The sequence below is a fragment of the Polistes dominula genome, unplaced genomic scaffold (assembly GCF_049000335.1).
Source record: "Polistes dominula isolate Pdom_NZ unplaced genomic scaffold, Pdom_raw_medaka contig_12, whole genome shotgun sequence".
Classification (NCBI taxonomy): domain Eukaryota; kingdom Metazoa; phylum Arthropoda; class Insecta; order Hymenoptera; family Vespidae; genus Polistes; species Polistes dominula.
In genome coordinates this window covers 4,443,252-4,467,008 of record NW_028301116.1, presented here as the reverse complement: position 1 = coordinate 4,467,008, position 23,757 = coordinate 4,443,252, and the positions used below count along the sequence as shown (strand labels likewise).

At 28.1% G+C, this 23,757-nt stretch overlaps 1 protein-coding gene and 1 long non-coding RNA gene across 11 annotated transcripts in view; one reads left to right on the top strand and one right to left on the bottom strand.

Moving 5' to 3' along the window:
• The window catches only part of CARPA (Carbonic anhydrase-related protein A), a 231,849-nt gene that overhangs the window by 73,697 nt on the left and 134,395 nt on the right, over window positions 1-23,757 (bottom strand). The gene's annotated exons all lie outside the window — the stretch shown is intronic.
• LOC149031076 (uncharacterized) overlaps window positions 1-23,757 on the top strand; it is a 112,956-nt gene that overhangs the window by 11,638 nt on the left and 77,561 nt on the right. For all 3 annotated transcript variants that reach the window (XR_016178052.1, XR_016178050.1, XR_016178051.1), the window contains exon 3: window positions 1,480-1,612. This is a non-coding gene — a long non-coding RNA (uncharacterized LOC149031076). The remainder of the gene's footprint in view (window positions 1-1,479; window positions 1,613-23,757) is intronic.

The following is a 23,757-nucleotide window of genomic DNA, read 5'->3' as shown; positions in this document are numbered from 1 at the left end:
CTTTGTCTTCTGCTATTTATTTTTATCGACAAATTTATTCCGGTTGGTTGAAAATGGATTTTGTTTTTTTTGTTCAATAGACAAAATAGAAAATTTATTAATTCTAATATTTTATATATTAAATTTATTGACACGTATATTAAGATACGAAATAGAAATAGAAAAAAAATAAAGTAAATAGACAATTTATAAAATAAATTTGAAAAAAGAAATGATATATCTAATTTAAAAATATGCTAATTTTAAAAAAAGACATTTTTTATCTATCTGTTACTAGTAAAAAAAAAAATATATATATATATATATATATATATATATATTTAGATATATCATTTCTTTTTTCAAATTTATTTTATAAATTGTCTATTTACTTTATTTTTTTTCTATTTCTATTTCGTATCTTAATATACGTGTCAATAAATTTGTCAAAAATCAATAAGCAACGAAGTAATAATTTTTCATGTTCCTATCAGCTAAAGTTCAATTAATGAATACGTAAATTTGAGAATAAAAAGAAACTTATTTTAGTACAAAGAGATCAAGGATCGTAATTTAACCTAGTACGTAATTTAACCTACTACGTAAGTAAACAGAAACGTTCGGTTGTGTGTTTTCTTTCATGTTCCTTGAAATTCCAACTCCCGAGACCACGTAAACAAAACATCACGATAACGTTAGAGAACACAAAGATAGTATAACCTTGCCAGTATTATCCGTTACATTCGTGATGTAACATCGGTGGTAGTCTATTCTCTGTATCGTACACATTATTCTTTTAAAATATATATTATTTTATTTTATTATACATATACATCTGAATAATTTTAAAAGAAACTGATTAACAAATAGAAAGAAGAATAAATAAGAACAAGAGTAAACATATATTTGCGTACTCTCGATATAAATGATATTTTATTGAATTATTTATTTATAATTTATTATTATTAATAATTCTCATTATATAGGCGAAAACTACAACGATCAATATTATTTGCTATTAATTTATTTCTACAATCGCGTAACGCAAATATTACTGAATTAATTCACCTCACATTTCAGTTTATTTAACAAATTTTTCGCATTACCGAATACTTTCATAAAGAAAATATTTTACATTCGATAGACATATGTTATTAATATATTAAATCATTTCGTAAAAATAATTCGTCAAATAATTCGTATTTTTCGAACAAAGATGACCCAAAAAATCGTCAAATCATTTAAAAATAGGATAATTCTAGGATGTATTAAAAATTTACATTTAATCATTTTCAACCATCAAAAATATACTTCCATTCATAAATGATTTTTTTCATTTAATTTTGTATATTCTTTCTAAATTATGTTTCTTTACTTCTCGTACTGGTTTTGCGATTTTTAGACTACATCCTGTATATTTATTTATATTCTTTTTTTAAATTATGATATTAAAAGCACTGTATATATACCACATTAACTTGATAAATTAAATCTTTTCAGGAAGTTAATGGTATCGGTACGAAATATCGGAAAAGATCCTCAATGAATTATTTGTGATACATTACGAAGATATTACGAACCTTCATGATTTACGAGTCGAACGATAAAAAAACAACAGAAGTGTGAATCTAAGGTAAGCGATATAATTTTCTATGAACATCGTTTACACAAAAAATAGATTAAAAGAAAAAAAAATCAATCGAATTCATTAAAATTGATTCATTAAAATGATAAGAAAAAAGGGGTAAACAAAAAAAATCAAATTATAGGATCGATTTTGAAGGAAAAAGTAAATGTCTTAACAGTAACCCCTTAGTCCACTTAAGTATACTTAAGCCTAATCTAAGTGACAGGTTAAAAGCGTCGACAACTTTACGACAGCGTCGTTTCCACCAACCTTGGCTTGTTCCAAAGTCACTGAACTTCCCATTCGAGAGAAAGATGTTCCTATGTATGTACATATATGTATATGTATGTATGTATGCACATGTAGAGAATGAACGTTTCTATTTAGGTCGTGTTAACATTAGGAACGATTCAAATCAAATAAATGCATGTAACAAACATATTTATGCATTTAGTTTTAATTTAACTAAAATTCATAAAAAATTTCAGAAATTGTTTTTTTTTATCAAAAGGGTGTCGATGTTTATTCTATGTACAAAAATTTGAAAAAAAAAAGATCTATAGATATATATATTATTATAATGATCAACGTTGAAATTGTTTTTAAATGTACAAACAAATTGTAAATATTTGCTTTTTTTTTTATTAATAACATTATTAAACGATCATTTTGGTTATTTTACTAACGTGTTATTTCCCCTATAACATTTGAAAAATTTTTCTAATATTAGATTCTCGGAATAATTTGTACACTAATTAAAAAATACCAAGTCGAAGTAAAAAGTTTTTAATACCATTCTTTTCCAAGTTTCGAAGTACATAGTTGAATTTGATTGAAAGAAAATTCCTTTCTCTATAACAAGCTCAACAATTTTCAATCTTCTCACGTGTTTACATACGTGAACAAAATTTTGTAGTCGTCTGCAGTATTGAAGAGAGAAAAAATTAATTGTTCATCAAATTCAATAATTTTTTAACGAAACGTTGAAGATTATTATTTTTTTTTTTAAATGCCTAACATCAAAAATTTTGAAAAATACGTAAAATTGTATTCGTATATACTTAGATATCGATTTTTAAAATCGAAGAAATATTTCGTCCGATGTAAGTCCAATCAGATTTGATCAGATCGAAATCAAATCAATTTACAAGACCTCTCCTCTTCGTTTCTATCGTCAAACTTACCCTTCCCCAACCTTTCCACCCCTACACCAATCAGAGAAAGATGAGAAAGACCGTTCGTCGTTCATCGATACACTTTCAGATATAGTGTTTCTCAAACTTTATTAGGCTATATGTCTGGAGAACCATCGTAAAGATCATATAAAGAAAAAAAAAGATAGAAAAAAAGGATGACGTTAATAGTAGTGAGATGGAACTGACATGATTTGAAAAACGCTGATACAGTCAGATCTGAATTTTTTGCTTTAACGAAACAACGTACATTTTTTTCTTTTATTATCTTTTAATATTTAATATTAAATATTAAATTTAATATATTTATATTATAAATATTTAATATATTTATAAAAAATTAATTTAAAAAATATTTTTAATTTAATTTAATTTAATTTAATTTAATTTAATTTAATTTAATTTAATTTTAATAAATATTACAAAATATATTTAAATATATATTAAAATTATTATATATTTTATTAATATATTTTTTATATAATTTATTTTTTGTATTACAATTTTATTATTTTATTTTCTATTTCACAATTTGTACATGATCGTTAGGTTAATTTTTTTTATTTTTTTGTTTAATTTACATAACACGTGAATGACAAAAAATTTACTACCTTACAAGGTTATCGTTTACTATTACAATTTTTATGTATATAAGTTAACCGGATATTTCCTCCTTATTGTTAGTCTTTTTCACGATGACGAACTTTTTTTTTACGTGAATGTATTCACGTTGGTCAATCTTTAAAAAAAGAAAGAAAAAAAGTGCGGAATATCATAGTAGTAGGCTACGTTGAGGATAAATTATCGACGTTGTAAAAACAGGTAGCACAACTAATAACCCGGCATGCCAGCCACGTCATGACACCGATCGTAACATGGCCGTGACGGCACGCGAAACCAGTACCACCTGCTGGATGAAGAAAAATTGCGATTTAACTTTCCCAACCTTTGAGTTAACATTTTCTTCATTACTACACACACATACACCCATGTACACATACACGTCTCTGAGTAAATTCATTACATTAGAGTAGGTCGTTTTAGATACCATGAGTTCATCCCTTTTTTAGTTTCAAATAAATAAAACAAACTTTTAATCTTTAATTTCAAATCTTTTATCTTAATAAAATATGTTTTAAAGGAAATGTTTATTACTTTATTTTTTTTTTATTTTATATTTAAATAAGAAAGATTTTGTTCATTGAAAAGAAGACAAGAAGACGGGGGTAAGAAATATCAGTGTGTTTGATTTAATTTTTGTTTACTTTTAGGTTAAAGAAACCAAATATTTTTTAAATTTGTTTTATCAGTTTGGGGTCAGCATTTATCGATATGAAATACAAGTTCTAGAATCTGATAAGAGTCGATTAAAAGAAAAAAATGTATGACGAGTAAAATGTAATTTTCGTATGAGAATCAAATTTGATCCTATTGGTTTGTTTTGTTGTTTTGTTTATAAAACAATTTGAACTGTATAAAAGTATACTTTGCACATATATGGTCACGTTATAATTTTAAAATAAAATATTGAAATTCAAGGATCATTTTTATTTCGATTTATTTTATTTTTATTATGTGGTAGTTTTTGTTGTTGATAAAAAATTATTGACAGATGAAAATATTTTCATTCCAATAAGCTTACCTAATACGATTTATTATAATATTGGAAAAATCATTCGCTCATTTCGTTCTTCAAAAGAAGATGAAAATTGTTGATCGACCACGCACGCATATTCACCCGCACACATACACATATATAGATTTTGAATTGAAAATTTTAATAACATAATCGTTAATTACGCAAACGAATATCTCGTTTGGTTTAGGTAAACTCGATAATTTTCAGACGTGTCGAGTAAATTTGTTAATGAAAATACACGTAACGCATATGCAACCTTTTTTCTCTCTCTCTCTCTCTCTCTCTCTCCCTCTCTCTTTCTCTCGCATACTTTACTTCCTTCATTTTTTTTGTTATTTTTCTCTTTTTTTCTTTTTTTCGTTTGGTTTTATTATAAACACGATGCGTTTCGAATATACGTAACTCTATATATTATAAAATTGCAAATTGTGTTTATTCGCAAACGAATTTGTTTTCAACGTAAAATAGTATTTCATTACCGAATACGTCGATGCATATCAAATGTATATATTTGTTTATGATAACGAGTTAACAAATTCATACGAAGAGAAAGAGAGTCAAACGAAAATTATAGGTAAATGCAAGTGTAATTTTTTTTTCTTGTCAATTAATGCATCTTTATGTTTATATATTTATTTATTTTTTTTTCTTATTTACATTATATATAGCAAAGCTATTTAAAAATGATACGATCGAATGAAACGCGAATGATTTTTTTTCTTTTCTGTCATTTATTTTAATTTTATTATCATTATAAATACAATTTATACTGAACGTATCGAATATATTATATATTTGCATAGTTTTATAAATGACATTTTATTTGCAATCGAAAATATGTCATTTTTATATCGTATAATATATGCGTGTATATAAATGCGTATTTACACGTATTAACACAAGTTTACACCTGTGTAGGAATAAGTAAACATAATCATGTAATCCTTCTTTTAAAGGATATATTTTTTTATGCTTTATTTTTTTTATCGACCTATAAAATTGATATTCATACGTTAACCCACTTTTAAATGTATCAATTGAAAAATATGGCCCTTTTTATTATTATTATTATTATTGTTATTATTATTATTATTATTCTCATTATTATTATCGAATCAATTCGTTCCAAACGATTCGTAAATATTCCTATGGATTATTGAAAATTGAATTTGGTTTGCCAATAAAATTGTTTCATTTTTTATTTTTTTTTCATATACATATATTGTAAAATATGTTTTCTTCTTCATTTTTTTTTGTTCCCCTTTTTACGTAGAACGCGTCGACGCATACAAAATGTATGTTTATAATGATCGATAATAAAAATATTCGTAAACGCGTCAAACAATATATGAAAAACTGCGTTAGTAACGTAAGTGAAATATTTTTCTTTTCCATTTTTTATTTTCTACCACGATGTAATAAAAAATAATTTTTATTTATTCTCATTTATAAAAGAATTGCATTTGTTGTAAAAATACAAAAAAAAAAAATAGAAAATAAAAAATGAAAGAAAGAAAGAAAGAAAAAAATTATGTGAGATCTGGAAAATATAAAAATAACGTTAATAACTTTCGTAAAATGTACACACACACGCACGCACACATATTCATAGGTAGACGTATACATATTCATAGGTAAACGCACTCACACACACATACATATGTACGCGTTCGTTCAAATATGTAGACGGAAACAAAGTCTAACACATAGTAATACATTAATTACAAAGTTGTAAGGCCATAGAGGTTGAACACGTCGTCCACTTACCCCTTAACGAAAATACAAATACGTCAAATGCAGAACGCAGGGACGAAACACTCGGGAATTGTAGGTAGTAGTAACGGTGATGCAAGTTATCGTTCGCGCGACCGTACAAATTGTACGCCAGTGATTAGTTCTGCCTCGGACATCTCGAACAAGTCTATAATCCTGTCGAACCTATCGTCCAACTTTTGTTTCAACCCTTATCAATGAGATCTTACCTTTCACTACATACAATTCTCGAAATATCGATATCAGACAAATAACTACATTGATCTTTTAATTTAATTTTTATTTTTTTATTTTTACTTTTATTCTATCTACGATACTATGCGTAAGTTACAGTCTTATAGTCGAATAATATATACATATATATAATTATTTAATAAAATATATATAATTATATTATATATATAATCATATATTTTTAAAAATATATGTATTATATTTTTTGATTATATTTTTTTTATTATATTTATTATTATATATTTATATATAAATGGTTTTATTAATATTCTATGGATTATATTCAAAGTAAAATTATTTGTTTATTATTTATATTAAATTATTGGTTTTATCGTTGAAAAATTTGATTATTTAAGTCGATATTTGTAAAAATTGATTTTATTACAATTTTGCGTTTTAATCATTATTTGTATTTTTTATTAAGTTCTTCGTTCCATCCGTAAGATTATGGAATATAATAAATTTTTCTAATCTAAATCAATTATAACTTATACAAATTTATTTTGTTTATATTTTTTTCGTATATAAAATATTATTTTCATTTTTTTTATAATATTTATAATAATTTATACGATATAATTTTATTAATGTAGTTCATCCTTGATTTTTGTTTCTTTTTTTTTTATCGATTTGATTTGATAGATGATGGGATTGTAATTTAAATATTTGTTCATATTTTACTTTAAAATCGGTCATATTTAATATGCCTTGTGTTAATGAATGGAAGGAAGAAAATTGTGTTAGTGAATAATGTATAAGTTATATATATATATATATTTGAATTATTTTTAAAATATCTATAACTGTTAGCCTTTCGTTCTGACCAAGAGAGAGAGAGAGAGAGAGAGAGAGAGGTTTCGTACTTCGGAGATGAACATATTTTAATTAAATCTAAACTCGTCGAATTGTGCTAAGGAAAAGGAAATAAGAGATGGGAAAGTTAAACTTCAAGAACAGACCGATGACTTTTCTTTTTATCCATTTCTCTTTTTCTTGTATTTTTTAATATTTTTTCTTTTATTTTTTTCTTTATTTTATATCCTTTCATTTTCTTTAACTTTAGTTCGGGACACATTTTACGATAACAAAATTTGTTTCTATTCCTTTTCTTTTCCTTTGTAAAGTATAACGAACGAATAGGATTTATTACGTAAAACAAAATATATAACAATGTATATGGGTAACATACGTACATATGTATACACTTATGGGAGGTATGTTTTACAAAAAAGAAAAAAAAATCAGTAAGAAAAAATTGAAAAGGTGTAAGATAGGAACGTTTTTCAGTATATGTGTTGGATTAACGAAGTATTAGACTGAAATAAAGCTGGGTTAGCGTGTAACAACGCGTCGACACGCGAACGTAATTAAAAATTATAGCTCGACCGATAAGTCTTCGATAACGCGTATCTGATCGATACAGGTACTTCCTCTTTCTGTCTCTGACATTTCTCCTCTCCACCCCCTTTTTTATTCTCACCCCTATGTTTTGATTTAGCATTAAATAATTGTTACGTTGTTCTTGTGTAAAACGAATCACACACACTGATAACGCAATTTAAACGAAAATGTGAGTAAATTCCGGTCCTAAAAGAAAAACATAAAAACAAATTTTGACAAACAATATTGTATTCGTAGATAATTGATTTAAGTAAATTCGCTAATTTCAATCTCACTTTTCAATAAAAGTGTTGTGATGGTGGAGGAGAGGGTTTTTTTTATATTGAAGAGTATCTCGTATTCGAAAATTTTGTAATTCGATAAAATGTTTACGCGACGAAATAAAGTATTAAAATAGAACACAACAAGAAAAAAAATAAAAATAAAAAAAAAATTAATAATGTTCAATCTGGGTTAGTGCGTAACCATGCGAGAAAATCATAACATTCGTTTACGCGCGTAATATACAAACACATACACTCCATGAATAGATGAACGCGAACGATGATGATAGTGATGGTTATGGTAGTGTGATGGTGGTGAATTCGTTACACGCGCTTCAGGAATTTATTTTGCAAATATATGCATTTCTCTACGCACAAAATACAACCGACCATTTCTCTATTGGAAATTTATCGTGACTTTTCGAAAATAGAAATAGAGAGAGAGAAAAAGAGAAAAATAGATAGAATTCATTGACGTTGTTTATACCAAAATCCGAAAGAAAATAAAAAAAACAAATTTATTCCAAAATGTTAGTCGACTATCTGGTCTAATTCATTACTTTTATAGAACGAACAGAATAAATTCGTTGGATGTATATTTCCGCATAAATAAATGTTTATATTCGAGAATGATTATTATTTTGTATATATATAAAAAAGAGAACACAAGTAATTTCAAAAAGTATAAAAAATATTTTAAAAAAAAACATATTCGATGTAAAGTAAAAAGTTTGGTATGTTAAGAAAAATAAAGAAAAAAAAATAAAATAAAAAATAAAAAGAGAGAAAAATATATTAAAAATTGAAGAAGTAAAAGGAAGGAAAAGAAAAAGAAAAAGAAGAAAAAGATGTTAAAGCCTTAGATAAAGTTGAACGTTTCTGGTAACAGGTCACTCGACTTTAAGCGACGAAATCTCGCACACTAGGAGTCACCGGGAATCCCTTGAGTAGTTCCCTCGTTAGTCACCAAGTATCACCGGCCGAAGTTCAACTAAGTTACAAATCTAAGGTCTCGTATAGCGACCGAAATCTTCTCTTATTATACGACATTTCATTCCTTAGGATTATACTACCTATGGGTAAACCCTTAAACGTAGATGAAATTTCATCGACTATATTTTCCACATTTGTGATTTTATCTAAAAAAAAAAGACGGTGTCGTACGTCAAATATTTATATATATATTTCGATAATTATAATAATAATAATAATAATAATGATAATAATAATAATAATAATAGTAATTTAAAAAAAAATTGATTTTTTTCTGATCAAATAAACTTGTGGAGTGGGGGACAAATTGAAATTTTTGTTAACGAAATGTTTCTATTAATATTTTTATTATTACAAACAAAAAATTACTTTTCCTACAAATTGCAGGTTTTATTTAATAACATTTTTATAAAGATTTTAGTCAAAATAGATTTAGTCGAATAGAATAGAAAGAAACGATATTAATAACAGTAATGACAATAAACAAATATTTTTTTTAAAGATTATCCGAATAAAAAGTAAGCTAACAATCTTACCAATGTAATAACTCGATAATTTCTTTCTTACATGTTGGACAATTATTCTCGTGCAATTTTCTAAATATTCTACACACACACACACACACACATACGCACGCAAATAAACCCATAAATGACACATGAACACATTTCTTTCTTTAAATTCTGTTTTATTCTTTCATTCGCGTGTAAAAGAAACGTTAAAAGAAAGAAAAGATCGATAAGCCGAGGTTTTTGAGTTCAACGTCATGAATCTAAAATAAAGGTTGTATGCATCAAGAAAATCACAGGGACACCTTGAATTCTCCATGGATATATAATTGTGTAATTAGGTGGTACTGGGCCTTTCTTAAGTTCACCTCATCCTTCCTTCAACTATAGTAGATGTTAGAGAGAGAGTAGTAGGTAGGGTGGAGCTTAAAGTGGTAGCTTAGGGAATAAAGTGGGGTAGGAAGAAGGGTGTAGTAGTACTTGCAACAAATCGGAGATGAGGCAGGTAATGGAATACCGCTGGCAAGATGGAGTGATTACTTTCTTATCACCTAAAGGCAGCTACCCAGTTATACCGTTCATCACGCTTTCTACCTTTAGAAGGTACCCACCGGGGCTACTACTTCTCTTCTATTAGCAAAAGTAAAAAAAAAGGAAAAAAATAGAAAAAATCTAAGAGTTAGAGAGAGAGAGAGAGAGAGAGAGAGAGAGAGAGAGAAGGAAAAGAAGAAGAGTCAACGAAGTAAAACCAGGTGGTAATGCCGAGGAATTGTAACAAGCCCATTATTGAAACTTCAAGCTGGGTAGCAATCATTCTGCAATTAGCAAAAGTAATTAAGTGTAGACGCAAACACGACCAGTGTAAGTCGGAGTAGAGTGGGGTGGGGTGAGAGGGCCCTTTTGCAAACGAGTCCACGCGACTACTACTATATCAGAGTAATACTACTTATTTTCCGCTTTTCTCGTGCCACTTAATTCCTCTTTTGGTATTCTTAATATATTAGATTTGATCACTATTACTAATAATAATAATATTATTATTATTATTATTATTTGTATAATTCGTAGTTTATTGAATTTTTGAATAATTCCTTTTGATCCTTTAGATTGAATTAATCGCAGGACTCTCTCTCTCTCTCTCTCTCTCTCTCTCTCTCTCTCTCTCTCTAATGGAAATTTCTCTTTGATTATTATTTTCCTTTTAATTCCGTTTAGAAAAGGTCAACCCTGTATCGTATCGAACCGAAACTCTCCCAGCGGTAGAGAGAAAGAGAGAGAGAGAGAGTGAGAGTAAAAGGGGGATGAGTAGAAAAGGGATGAAGTTAGGAGTAAGCCGAGGATTAATCAATTATGGATTCGTCTTATCGGAATCCATAAGTTCAAAATTAATTAATCGTAGAATCTGTTATACGAGGATAAAAGAATCTTTAACGGCGTGCTTGGAATATCGGAATATTGAGAAAGCTCGTTCATTGGTTATATACCATGGTAGATATTAGGAGAATATTTAGGAGAGTTTTAACGAGCGGTTTATTTAATCGTTCGTCTGTTCGTTCATTGGTTGGTTCTGTTCAGTTGGTTCAGTTCGTTTGTTCGTTCGGTTGACTATACGTTCGTTGATTCGTCGTTCGTCATTCATAGTAATTCCATTTAATTAAAAAGTTAAACGTATCGATGTCGTAGTTCTTATCTATGACATATATATATATGTATAGTAACGTTACTTCATAACTAACAAATTCTAAAGATATAATCCTTGGATCGATTTCTACAGAGATGCGGAGAATGAGAAGGGTGGAAAAGGAGGGTTAGACAGAGATTTGCACGTGCGGATGACTCGCAGTAGGATCAACTTGGTCTTTTACAGTCGAACGGATCGAGCTAACCGAAAACTTTGCTCAGAAACCCGCAACTGCGCTTGTCTATTGTAAGAAGACGTTGAATCGTTCTGATGTTTCTCCATATACCCTTTACATTTAACCTACTATAACGTCGTCTATATAACTTTGAAGTTACACACAGGCTTTTGTATATTATTCTTTACGTAGTTGATACACACATAAAACTAATTTTGCAATGTTTTTGCTCGGTATTTTCGGAATTTTTTGTTAAAAAGATATTCACGTTAAAAGGAATAACCTGTGTATGGAAAAGAATTCGTGTAAAAAAAAAAATAGAAAAATAGAACCGTTCATAAAAAAACAAAACCTATGTTAAAAAATATATAATACGTAAAATAATTATTCTTTTGAAGAAAGATAACACCGTGACGTATCTTTGATATATAATATTCATATGTTTTCGTTATTAGATTTTGAAAAATTCTATCGTATATAAAATTTAATATAAGAAAATAATTTATTTTTATTTCCTTTTCTTTTTTTTCAACCAACCAATTCATTTTACAAGCTAATAATTCATTGTTCGATAAACGCGACAAAATTATTGTACAATCGATAGTTTTACTTGCATAAATAGGATTACATTCGATTTGATATTTCTCGCTACGTCTATAAATAGATGACTATTCGAATCGATTAATGCGACGAACGAAAATTTCAATTAATCGAAATCACTTCGAAATTATTATCGTAGAATAATACGTGAACAATTAATACCTGTATTTTTGTTTGTTTTTAATATTTTTATTTTCCTTTTTTTCTTTTTTTTCGTTCCATTCTTTCATAGCATATTTTACGTCGTTAATATTAATCGTGCCGTTCGATAATGTACGACTAAATTATTCAATAATCAGCACTTATGCACGTAAACATAATTGCATTCTCATCCTATCAAAATTATATATTAATACATATATGTACAGGGTAATTACCTAAATATATTTAATGCATACATTAATAAATTCAAATAATTATTCAAACTCTCTCTCTCTCTCACACATACTATCTCTCTCTCTCTCTCTCTCTCTCTCTCTCTTTCTCTTGGAAAAACATAATGATCAACGAGATTCTTACGTAAGAACGTTTAACGTGAGAATTATACAAGAAACTTAGCTTAGGGATAATCACCCTAAAGTATTTTTCCCTAGACGCACGCAGGAAAACGAACGACTCTAACAAACCCCGTAATAACCCTCCTCTCTTACCCCCATCCCTCTCCTCGTAATAAGATAGGAAACATTATTTTTTGGCAACAAAATTACATAACAACATATAACACCTATCTTAACGAGGTGTACTTAGAACCACTGCATCTTCACCGTGCAGATCCGTAACCGATTTTTCAAGAAGATACGTAACCCCATCTTCTACCCTCTTCCTTCCCCATCCCCATCCACCTTTTTCCTCCTTTTCTCGTACTAGCTCAACCGTTTACGGTGTTGTGATGGTCGCAGTGGTGGTGGTGGTGGTTTTGGGTACACGCTTGGAAAATTGCACGAGTAATTCTTACGTTATTTTTCATAACCAAAAATTTGCGAACGTTTTTCAAGAAAAATATAGGGCATCATTAACACTGACTGGTGTATTCCCCTCCCTCTCCAACACCCTTTCCTGCTACCACCCCCCTCCCGTTTCCAGTTAGCGTTCATTCTAACGCTCATTATTTATTTCACTTGGCGCTTACAACGTTGAAAATGTTCGCGTAAAGAACGCTAACGTAAATGCTTTTCGCAGTTTCTCTAACCCTAATTATTCTTGGACAGAACCGCATGCATCATAACTTCCGAGTATAAGAAGCGGAAAACAAACGTTTAACTTTTCCTTTCTTTCTCTCCTTCTGTTTTTCTTTCTTTCTTTCTTTCTTTTTTTTCTTCCCCCCTTTTTATTTTCTCTTCTATTATTTCTTTTTTTTTAACTCGACGTTTCTCTCTTACCCTCGACCATTTTCTTTCTCTGTCACGTAAGACGCGTGTTAAATCCCTTGTTTTTTTTTTTTTAAGAGTAAATTTATTTTCTTTTTTCTTTCTTCGTACAATAAAAATATTGTATTTTACATATATATATATATATAATTTTGTAAGTTCATTTTGTGATGTAAATATAGATCATGTTGTTGATATTTCAAGTTTAGATGAAAATTATTTAATGTTAAGAAATATGTTTGTGTTGTTATAATAAAAATCGCATATAAAGTAAAATTATTGCTTTATAAAAATATAATATTTAAAAAAAATAAATATAAATTTATTTTTTATACAAATATATTAAAAACATATATAAAAAAAATAAAGATGTATTTCTAACAAGTTGACGGTATAAAAGTTTGCATAGAATTTTAAAGTTAGGTTAATGAAATGCATCGCGTTAGAATTTGTTGAATGAGAGTAAAACAAAACAAAAAAAGAGAAATGAAGAAAAATAGAGAAGGGGAAGTAGTAGTAACAGTAAAGAAAGGGGGAGAAAAAATTCAGAGAAGAAGTAAAAGGTGGTGGTGAGGTGGGTTAGAAGGGGTAGTGGGAAATGAGGAAATAGAGGTGTTAAAACATTCTCATTAGCATGTACATTTTCTTTGGTCATAAAGAATTTATCCCATGCTCGAAGAAGCTAATTTAACCATCTATCTTGACGTTGTAGTCTGGCGTACGCAAAATGGGGTTAATGACGCGTTAAAAGCAACCATTTTACGTGAGTAATTACTCTCTGCGTTTCCTACGTCGATTTAAATACCGCTTCATTTCTTTAGAGAAAAAGGAATGGGCTAAACCATATAACTGACTCTTCACTATACATATATAATATATATCTGTACATAGATAAACTAGTTCAATTGTAGACTGATTAAACGTTTGATCGATGCAACCTCGTTAAACGCATACCTCATTATTCATTAATTACTCCTGCTGTTCATCTTTACATACAATTTTTCTTCTCATTTTTATTATTCATTGTATTCTTTAGTACCGTTTGTCTTACATTCAAATTTCTTTTCTTGTTTTTATTATTATTTTATTAAATTTAAGTACTATATACATTAGTCTTTTCACACACACAAATATGTTTTATAAAATTATTTAATTAAATATAAGTATTGTTCTCGTGTTCACTTAAGTATACTTTTATTTCGATTATTCGTTACTTAAACACACTGTTGATCTTTATATATACGTTTTTATATTATTCATAATTTAATCCTTATTTATTCATTTATTATTCATATTTATCACAGTACTATTTATCTTTATATAATTTTTTATTATTATACATAAGTTTCATTATTATTTATTACTTATAAGTACTGTACATTTGTTAAATCATTTTATTTTTTATTATTCATTTAGTATACTCTCTATTATTTTCATAATTTATTTATTTTTTTCTAAATACAAACGATCATAATCGAAGACAATACAAGTTTCACTGGAAAAAAGAAATTAATAAGCGTATTTTTATAAGACGAGAATAAAAATTCTTCTTTTCTCGCTTGGTTGGAAGAGAAAGAAGAAGAAAAAGAATAAAAGAAAAACAAAATGAGAAAGAAAAAGAAATAGAAATAGGATAAAAAAAAGAGAAAGAATGTAAGAGAGAGAAAGAAGAATAAATGAAAGAAATGTTAATATCACGTTACAGAGGATGGTTCTTCATTAGCGTGTGGATTTAGCTGTGAATTCAAAAAATATCCTGCATCTGTGTGCAAGAATCTAACAGACATTGCTGTTTAAATGTAGTATTAGTAGTAGGGTGTATGGAAATAGAGGTACTAGTACCAAAAGACTTGTTCCTTCTCACTTTCTCTCACTCATTTTAACTACTAACTCATTCACTCACTCTTCCTCTGTCTCGTTAAAACGCATACACATACGAACAAAAGATTTGCAGCATACGAAGAGATAGATAGATAGATAGATAGATAGGTAGATAGATAGATAGATAGATAGATGATAGATAGATAGATAGATATAGATAGATATAGATAGAGATAGATAGAGAGAGAGAGAGAGAGAAGGGTATGAGGTGGGAGGTTAGTGGGTACGGATAGTTGATTGGGGAACAGTGAAATATATTCATGTATGCATACGAATTCAGCAGTCTATAGGCCGTTGGGACGTGGCAACGGGACGCGACAACGAGAATAAGGGAGAACAGGGGGTGACAGTGAGGGGGTCGGAAGAGGAAGAAGGGTTTAGGATGAGGTTGGTGGTGATGATGGGTGGTGTAGAAAGGGTGGTTAAAAGAGGGTGGTATGTAGCTGACGCCTGGATACGCCGACGTCTGCAGACTAAAGGCAGGTCCCCCACCTCCCATTCCACCATCCTGCACTTGGTGAAAAACATCTTAATTGGACTTTGCGCTGAACCAACTTGCCTGTCGAGTTTCGGTGCCAAACCTTCCATCTTTTTTTTTCTAATTTTGTTTTTTCCCCTTCAAACGTGAACACCTCCCTCTCTGTATCTTTCATTATCTTTCTCTCTCACTCTCATTTTTGAATATCCCTATATTCTCTTTAGCCTAGGTTCAAAAACTCGTCTATAGATTTGCTTTAAATTGTCATATTACTCTTTCAATTTTTCTATTTTTTTTTTTGTTTGAATCAATATTAACGATCAATCGGTTCCGTTTGCGTCATCATTTAATATTTTAATCTATGGTTTAATCTTTAACTTATCACCTTGAGTTATTTCTAAGAAGTTTTTCTCTTGATACCTAATATTACTTTTTATTTAACCTTTTCTTTTTCCTTTTATAAGAAATACCACGTGTATGATTTTAGTTATTTAGATCTATTGATAAGTAATTTGTGTGTGTGTTTTTTTAGAATAAAGGATATGTATTTAATATTTAAATATCGTTTGAATATAATCTGTTTAGTTACTTTTTTTTTCAATTCGTATCATCGTGAACCAATATCATTAGTTAAGTGGTTAAAAAAAGATAAAAATAGAAACTGAAAGAAACCGTATTGCAGATAATTAATTAATTAATTTTTTTTATTAAAAGTTTATTTTCTTAGATACGAATAGGTGAATAATTATTTAAGAAAAACATAATGTCAATTATCCTTCAAATACTTTATTTATTGTTTAATAATTAGATCGAAATGAATATCTATTTCTTTGTAAGTATTTTCTTTTTTTTTTAGGTTTCAAATTAAACGTTTGTTATTCAACGTGTTTATGAAAGATACATATCTAAATAAATATTACTATTCTTTCAACGTGTTTCACCGTTTTTGTTCATTGGCTTCACAATGTTTTTTTAGCTATTTTACCAAGACGAGATGGAACGATATTCCAAGTATGCCCGACTGTTAGAGCGTAAAATATTCAACTCGTTAATAAATTCAGTGAGTCACCACTTTCAATCATAAAACTCTCTCTCTCTCTCTCTCTATTTCTTTCTTTTTCTATTTTTATCTATTTTCTTCGTCCTTTCTGCCTTTCCTCCACCATTCCCTCTTTTACAGTCTATATTTGGTCCTTCTTTTCCCATCTTTTATTTTCTATTTCTTCATCCTTCTATCTTTTTCTATTATTTTCTATCACGTTCTATTTTTATTATCCCTTCTTCTGTCTCTTTCTCTTTTTTTTATCTGTTTCATTCTCTATCCCATTCAATGTTTTTCTATTTTGCTATATCGTGTTACCTATGCATTTTTTTTTTTATTTTGTTCTTTTTTTTCTCCCTCACTCTTTCATTTTTTTTTGCTCAATTTTCTTTGATCTATCAATTTTTATCCAATAAGAACTTTGGAACTCGTGACCTCGTTGACTCATTTACACCGAAGATATGAAATCATTCTACTCGTTCAAGATTGATCGATAGATCAAATCAACTATAAAGTAATCTTCATCATCTTCTCTTCTTTTTCTATGTTGTAAAAATTTTATTTGAGACCTACGAAAATAATCATTTTTGTCGTATAATTTGGAATAATAAAATAAAGGATCTAACATAATGATTTCTAAAGATAAAATATATCTTACTGTATTTCTTGATATTAATCCGTTCAGTCGGTTATTCCTTTTCTCGTCACAAAATTTTTAAACTACTTTAAGAATCCAAAAAAGAAATTGAAATGTCACAGTATCGATATTATCTCGTCTCGTTCATAAATTCGCTCTATTTTTAAATTTTAATCTAATTATTTGTTTCAGATCTATAAATACAATATATTTATATAGTTCTTACAGTTTAATTAAAAAAAAAAAAAAAAATTATTCAAAAAATATACATGGGTGGGTTAAAATATTTTGATCCTAACATACAAAGGTGGGTTGAAAAGTTTTGAGCTTAACACACGTAGATGAGTTAAAAAGTTTTGAGCTTAGCATACAACGGTAGGTTGAAAAGTTTCGAGCTTAGCACATGAAGATGGGTTAAAAAGTTTTTTATAAAATTTAAAAAGAAATATATATACATATTATTACAGTAATAACATAGTATTATTGATTTTACAATGACTATAAAATCTTTAAACTTTATTAATTGTTTTAAACAAAAAAAAGTCAATAAAATTTGTATACGTTGTTATAGTAATTAATAAAGATAACACATATGTCATTATTATTATTATAGTAATAGGTTAGTATCATTGATTATAATCTAAAGTCGAGAATCAATTAAAAATTGGAGAATGTGAAACAACATTTACTCTGTCTCTCTCTCTCTTTCTTATTCACTAACCTCTCTATGTCTGTTTCTCTCTTATACTCTCGTCGTGGTACTTTGATATTATAACGTATCATACCACTAAAATCGTAGTGACGTTGATTAATTGACGTACATAATTAATTGGAAGTAAATGGGACGGGCTTAAGCACCGTCGAAACTCCAGGGCCGAAGACCTACGTTGATGAGCCATAATGCAGGAGCATGACGTACCGAAATGTTTCGTGTGTATTCGCTTATCAACGACCTTTGTGTGTCACGGAGTAAAACCATCCCGCGACAATGCAATCGCATTAGTCGAAGTCGCCTCCAACGATCTTCGAACAAAGCCGACCATCTAATTTCAACGATATATTATATTTTTCTTTATTTTTTTTAACTCTTCCAGTGTTGAATAACTTTTAACTTAAGTGTTTTCTTTCGATACAAAATAATTTGTGTTATTAATATAAATTTTTCCGTTCGTTTATTGATATTATTTTAATCAAATTCTTAATTATTTAATTTAATTAAATAAAAATTAATTTTAATTAATAAAATATAAATTATATTTAATAATTACAATTTTTCTTACATAAAAATATAATTATTATATGACAAGATTACAAACACTAATCAATAAATAAACCGACATTATAAATACATTATTTTACATTCATATTGACTAATACGTATATGCGTTTACAGATCACGCTGGTAAACTTTACCAAACGCATATATGCATTTCTAGTAGTCAAAGAGTTAATTAATTTTACTTCATCTTCATCCAAATCCCAACGAATAATTTTTTTTCTGCTTTGGCAAATAAATTCGTCGTTTCGATGTTGATGATTTTAAAATTAATTTTTTTAATAAATAAATAATAAATAATTATTTTTTTTTCATTCATTAAATAATTTAATTTAATATTTTGGAAAGTTCTAAAGTTTTATTTGTTTTCCTTCTCTCTCTCTCTCTCTCTCTCTCTCTCTCTCTCTATTTTTCTCATAAGCGAATACGCGTAAAAATAGGGAAGGGGGTTAATAAAAAAATAAAAATAAAGATTACGAAGAGAGTTTTCTAAGAGAAACGAAACGAAGGCGCGTTCATAAATATCAGTGGCACGTTAAAATTCATGCATTTAACGCAACTGGAGACCTTTATCCTATTAGCATATCAAAAGGGCGAATGTACTTTATAAATAATGAATTTGTATAAATCTTTATTAATGCGATGTAAATGTAGTAACGTATTTACGATAGGACGACGACAACTATACTTCACGTATATTGTCTGACTTTTCACCTTTTCTTTTTCTTTCTTTTTTTTTTTTTTTTAGATCTTACAGCTATAAGTAGGTACTCTTATCCAAAAGAAAATTATGGAATAAGAAAAAGAAAGAAAGAGAAAGTGATTTGTTATTTTTTAAAATGTCAAAAATACTTTTTATATAATTATATTTTATTTGATTCAATATTCAAAAATATTTTTGGACAGTGTTGTTGTAAAATATGTTTTAGTAAGTGTGAATATTTTTTTTTAATATAAATAATAATTGTGAATAATTTTAGTAATGATAAATTTTATTGTATGCTTAAATAGCTAATATATATATATATATTAAAATTATATTATATAAATAATATATAATATTTTATTATATATATTATTTTGTCTCTATAATTAATATTATAATATATAGAATATATTTTTGTAATATTATTAATTATCTCAACTACACGTGGATGAGTTGACAAAAAATTTCACCCACTTATATATGGCATATTAACAATTGTTCTTTTAAGAATAAATAATTAATTATCATTTCCACACATATTACATAAACATATTTTATTATAAATGTTAAACCTCGATAAAACAAAAGCTATTATCAATTGAAAAATAATACTATCGCAAAATAATCATCTCGAATTAAATTATTGTACATAAATCGATATCGATGGAATAAATAAAACAATAAAATGAATGAGATAAATGATACCTCATTTTATTGGACGCTTTAAAAAATCGGATATCAATATTCAACAAAATGAAAATAATCGTTCTGCTTGTTTTTCCTTCTTCCCCTTTCTGTTTTTTCTTTTACTACTACTTTTTAATCATCGTCTTGTTTTATAAATTTATGACATTGACAAAGAATTATTCGTTCAGGAACTCCTTGTCAACTATCAACGACTTATTTTCAAACATAATGCTAGAGAAAGTCTTAGCCGTATATTTCTATTCGAATCGTTAATTTTAACGACCGTCTGTAGGAATATTCCAACATGCAAAGGCCACGTGTAACGATCGTTAAGTTTCACCGATTTCGAGCATAATTTTGCGATCGTACCCTCGCATTAGCGAGAAATGAAGAGAGAGAGAGAGAGAGAGAGAGAGAACAAAAAGAAAGAGAAAGATAAAACGAAATTTACTTTTTTTTTCGTATTTGAAAATATGTATACAACTGTCTCGCGGGAGAAAATAAAGTGCGTTAGTTCATTTATTCATTTTCTTGAAAGATGAACGAGCAATCTCAAGAGGAATTATATTAAATCTATCATCGTTTAAATTAATCATAAATACGAAAGAGAGAGAAAGAGATTATGTGAAAAGTCAAATATAACTTGAAATTTAAAAACGTTATCCTTTCATTTCATCAATTTCACGTTCCTCTTATTATTTCAATAATTATTACCTAAACATATGAAATAATTTTGTATTTAATTTGTTTTTGTATTTTCTATTACAAAAATCAAAATTAGATTATACTTCTTTGAAACAAATTTTATTTAATATTTAATAAAAATAATTATTATTAGGTCGCATTATTTTATTACATTACTTTCGCGTATTATACTTTTTAAAGAATCGTAAATTATTTCTTTTTTTTTCTGATATTCAAAAATCAAAGAATTTTATGTCACACGGTTACACGTTATGGTTTTTACGGGGTGCCGGGTAAATTTGAATTTGTATGTCTCACGTATGGCATGCTGTGAATTTTTTTGTATAGGTCCAAATTTCTTTTTTATTTTCGTGAACTAAATTTGCGAGATATTCATAACGAAACAACAAATCAGAAATTTCTCTTGTAAGAATTACGATTAAAAAAAAAAAAAAAAAAAACAGGAAAAAGATAGAAGCAAACATAAAAAAAAAGGTACAAGAAAAAATGAACAAAAGAAAAATTATGAAACGTATTTTTTAGGAGGAAAAATATGTATGTATTGTACAATACATGTATATCGATTTCCAGAAGATTGCTTCGATAGTCAATGTGTGTTCATTGTGTTAAAACGAATAACGAATTGTCGTAGCGGGTTATTGGACGCAACGCATGCGATAAACATCAACGTTTCGAAGGGTGCGAATGAGAACATATATATGTATATACATACATGCATACATACATGCATACATTCACATACATATATACGAACGATATCGGTATGTCTCTTTTATAAATGTGTACGTGTACTACATCTACGTATTTGTGTATGTTATGTATGTGTGTGTACGTCGACCTATCGCTTTTGCTAGCTTCGAGAAGGTAAATAAAAAGCTTGTAAAATGCGATCGGATCACCACCGGGGAATTGTACTTTCAATTGAAGAGCCGTTCCAGCGTGCCGCAAAAGTGCACTTCAACGCGGCCTCCTTCGAATCAAACGAACGAACCTTTTTATAATGAGTGCCACTTGAATTTTTTTCTCTCTCTCTCTTTCTATTTCTCTTTTTCTCTTTCTCTGTTTCTTTTTATTATTTCTTTCTTTCTCCGTTTCTCTCATACACTCTTTCGAGATACCATCGACTATACCTTATTAACGTATAAACGTGTACGTGTACATGTACGTGTACGTGTACGTGTACTGTGTTTGTATAAGTGTAAGAAGATTGTAACCCTCTCCACATCGTTCAAAATCTTCTGTTCGCGTAGATATGAGAAAAAAGATTTGATTGATTTTTACTATGCTAACTCTTAATTAATATCTTACTCTCTCATTTTTTTAATGGTTTTTTTTTTATGTTTTTTTATCGTGCTTTCTCTGTTATGATGTTCCACTCGTGTATTTTTGTATATAGGATTTTATGTTTCACCCTAGTCTTTTCATACGTGATTTTTATATATGGAAGATGGGTAATTTATATCAGGATCACGAGTCACTAGATTGTTTTTTTATTTAATTTTGATACTATATTAATGTTTAATAATTTTTATTGATAAATGACACAAATAATAGAACATTGAATATTTTTGATAGGTTGGAGTTTTCAAGAAATTGAATTATTTGTACAAAACAAATTGTTAATTATTTTGATGTAACTTATATATTATATATTACGCGTGTAAAAAATATATCTCGTAAAAGATTGTTTTTAAATAATTTTTAATATTTAATATTTGATCAAGAAAATTTACTAATTTCTATTAATATCGATTAGAAAATGAAACATACTAAATCGAAATATATTAAATCCTGATTTCAAAATATATAATTACAAAATATATTATTATAAATTTATATTAGCAACGTGATTATAAGACAATTAAGACAGTTAAATTTGAATACACATTATATATAAATTACATCTTACAAATTTAATTTTAACAAATTTTGATTAATTTTCAATTGTGTAATAATTAAAAACAATATATATATATATATATATAATTAAATAAAATTTCGATCTACACATACATATGTGCATACATCTATACAGATATCAAATATTAATTTATAAAATATTGGAATATTTAAAAAAAAAAATCCTTTTGAAATCATTTCTAAAAATAGAGATGAATAGAATATATTTGAATAGTATTAAAAAAAAAAAATGGAAATATATAAAACATTAATGTCAGAGGAAAAAGATTAGTTCGTAACGAAGTAACAAGCTTATAGGAAAGTATTTTGGACGTATTCCGTCTATTTTGGAATAGACGTTGGCATTACCCTGTACACGTCGAGCATTCCGAAGGCTCTCTCTCTCTCTCTTTCTCTCTCTCTCTCTTGGTCACTGGACCACAGCAACACTTCTCTCATGTTTTCACGGAATTGATAAATCTCCTATCCGTTTGGTAGGAAAGTAGTCTGTCCGTAGCGAACTGTTGAACGGAGAACGTACGAACAGAGACGAATAGATTGGTATGGTGAAAAAGAGAGAGAAAGTATATGTGTATATATGTATGTGTATGTGAAAAAGAGAGAGAGAGAGAGAGAGAGAGAGAGAAGAATCGCTAGGAGGGACGACGATATATTTTTTATCCCTTTCAACGAGGTTTTATATCACTTTTTTTTCCATTAGGTCCTTTTCCCAGTCTCCACTAGTTCTGTTACTTTCTTTTCTCTCTCTCTCTCTCTCTCTCTCTCTCTCTCTCTCCCTTTCTCTCTCTCTCTTACTCTCTTTGTACGTGCATCGAAAAAAGTAACGGCGGTCCTGAAAAGAAAATCAGATCGCCGGATTTTAATGAAAAAGCACGTTTACCATTCGTATTTCGCTGTTCGTTTCTCTACTCTTGGTGGTGGAGGATTTTTTTTTTATATTTTTTTTTCTTCGTTTTTTAATTTCTTTTTTTTATTTCATTTCATTATCATT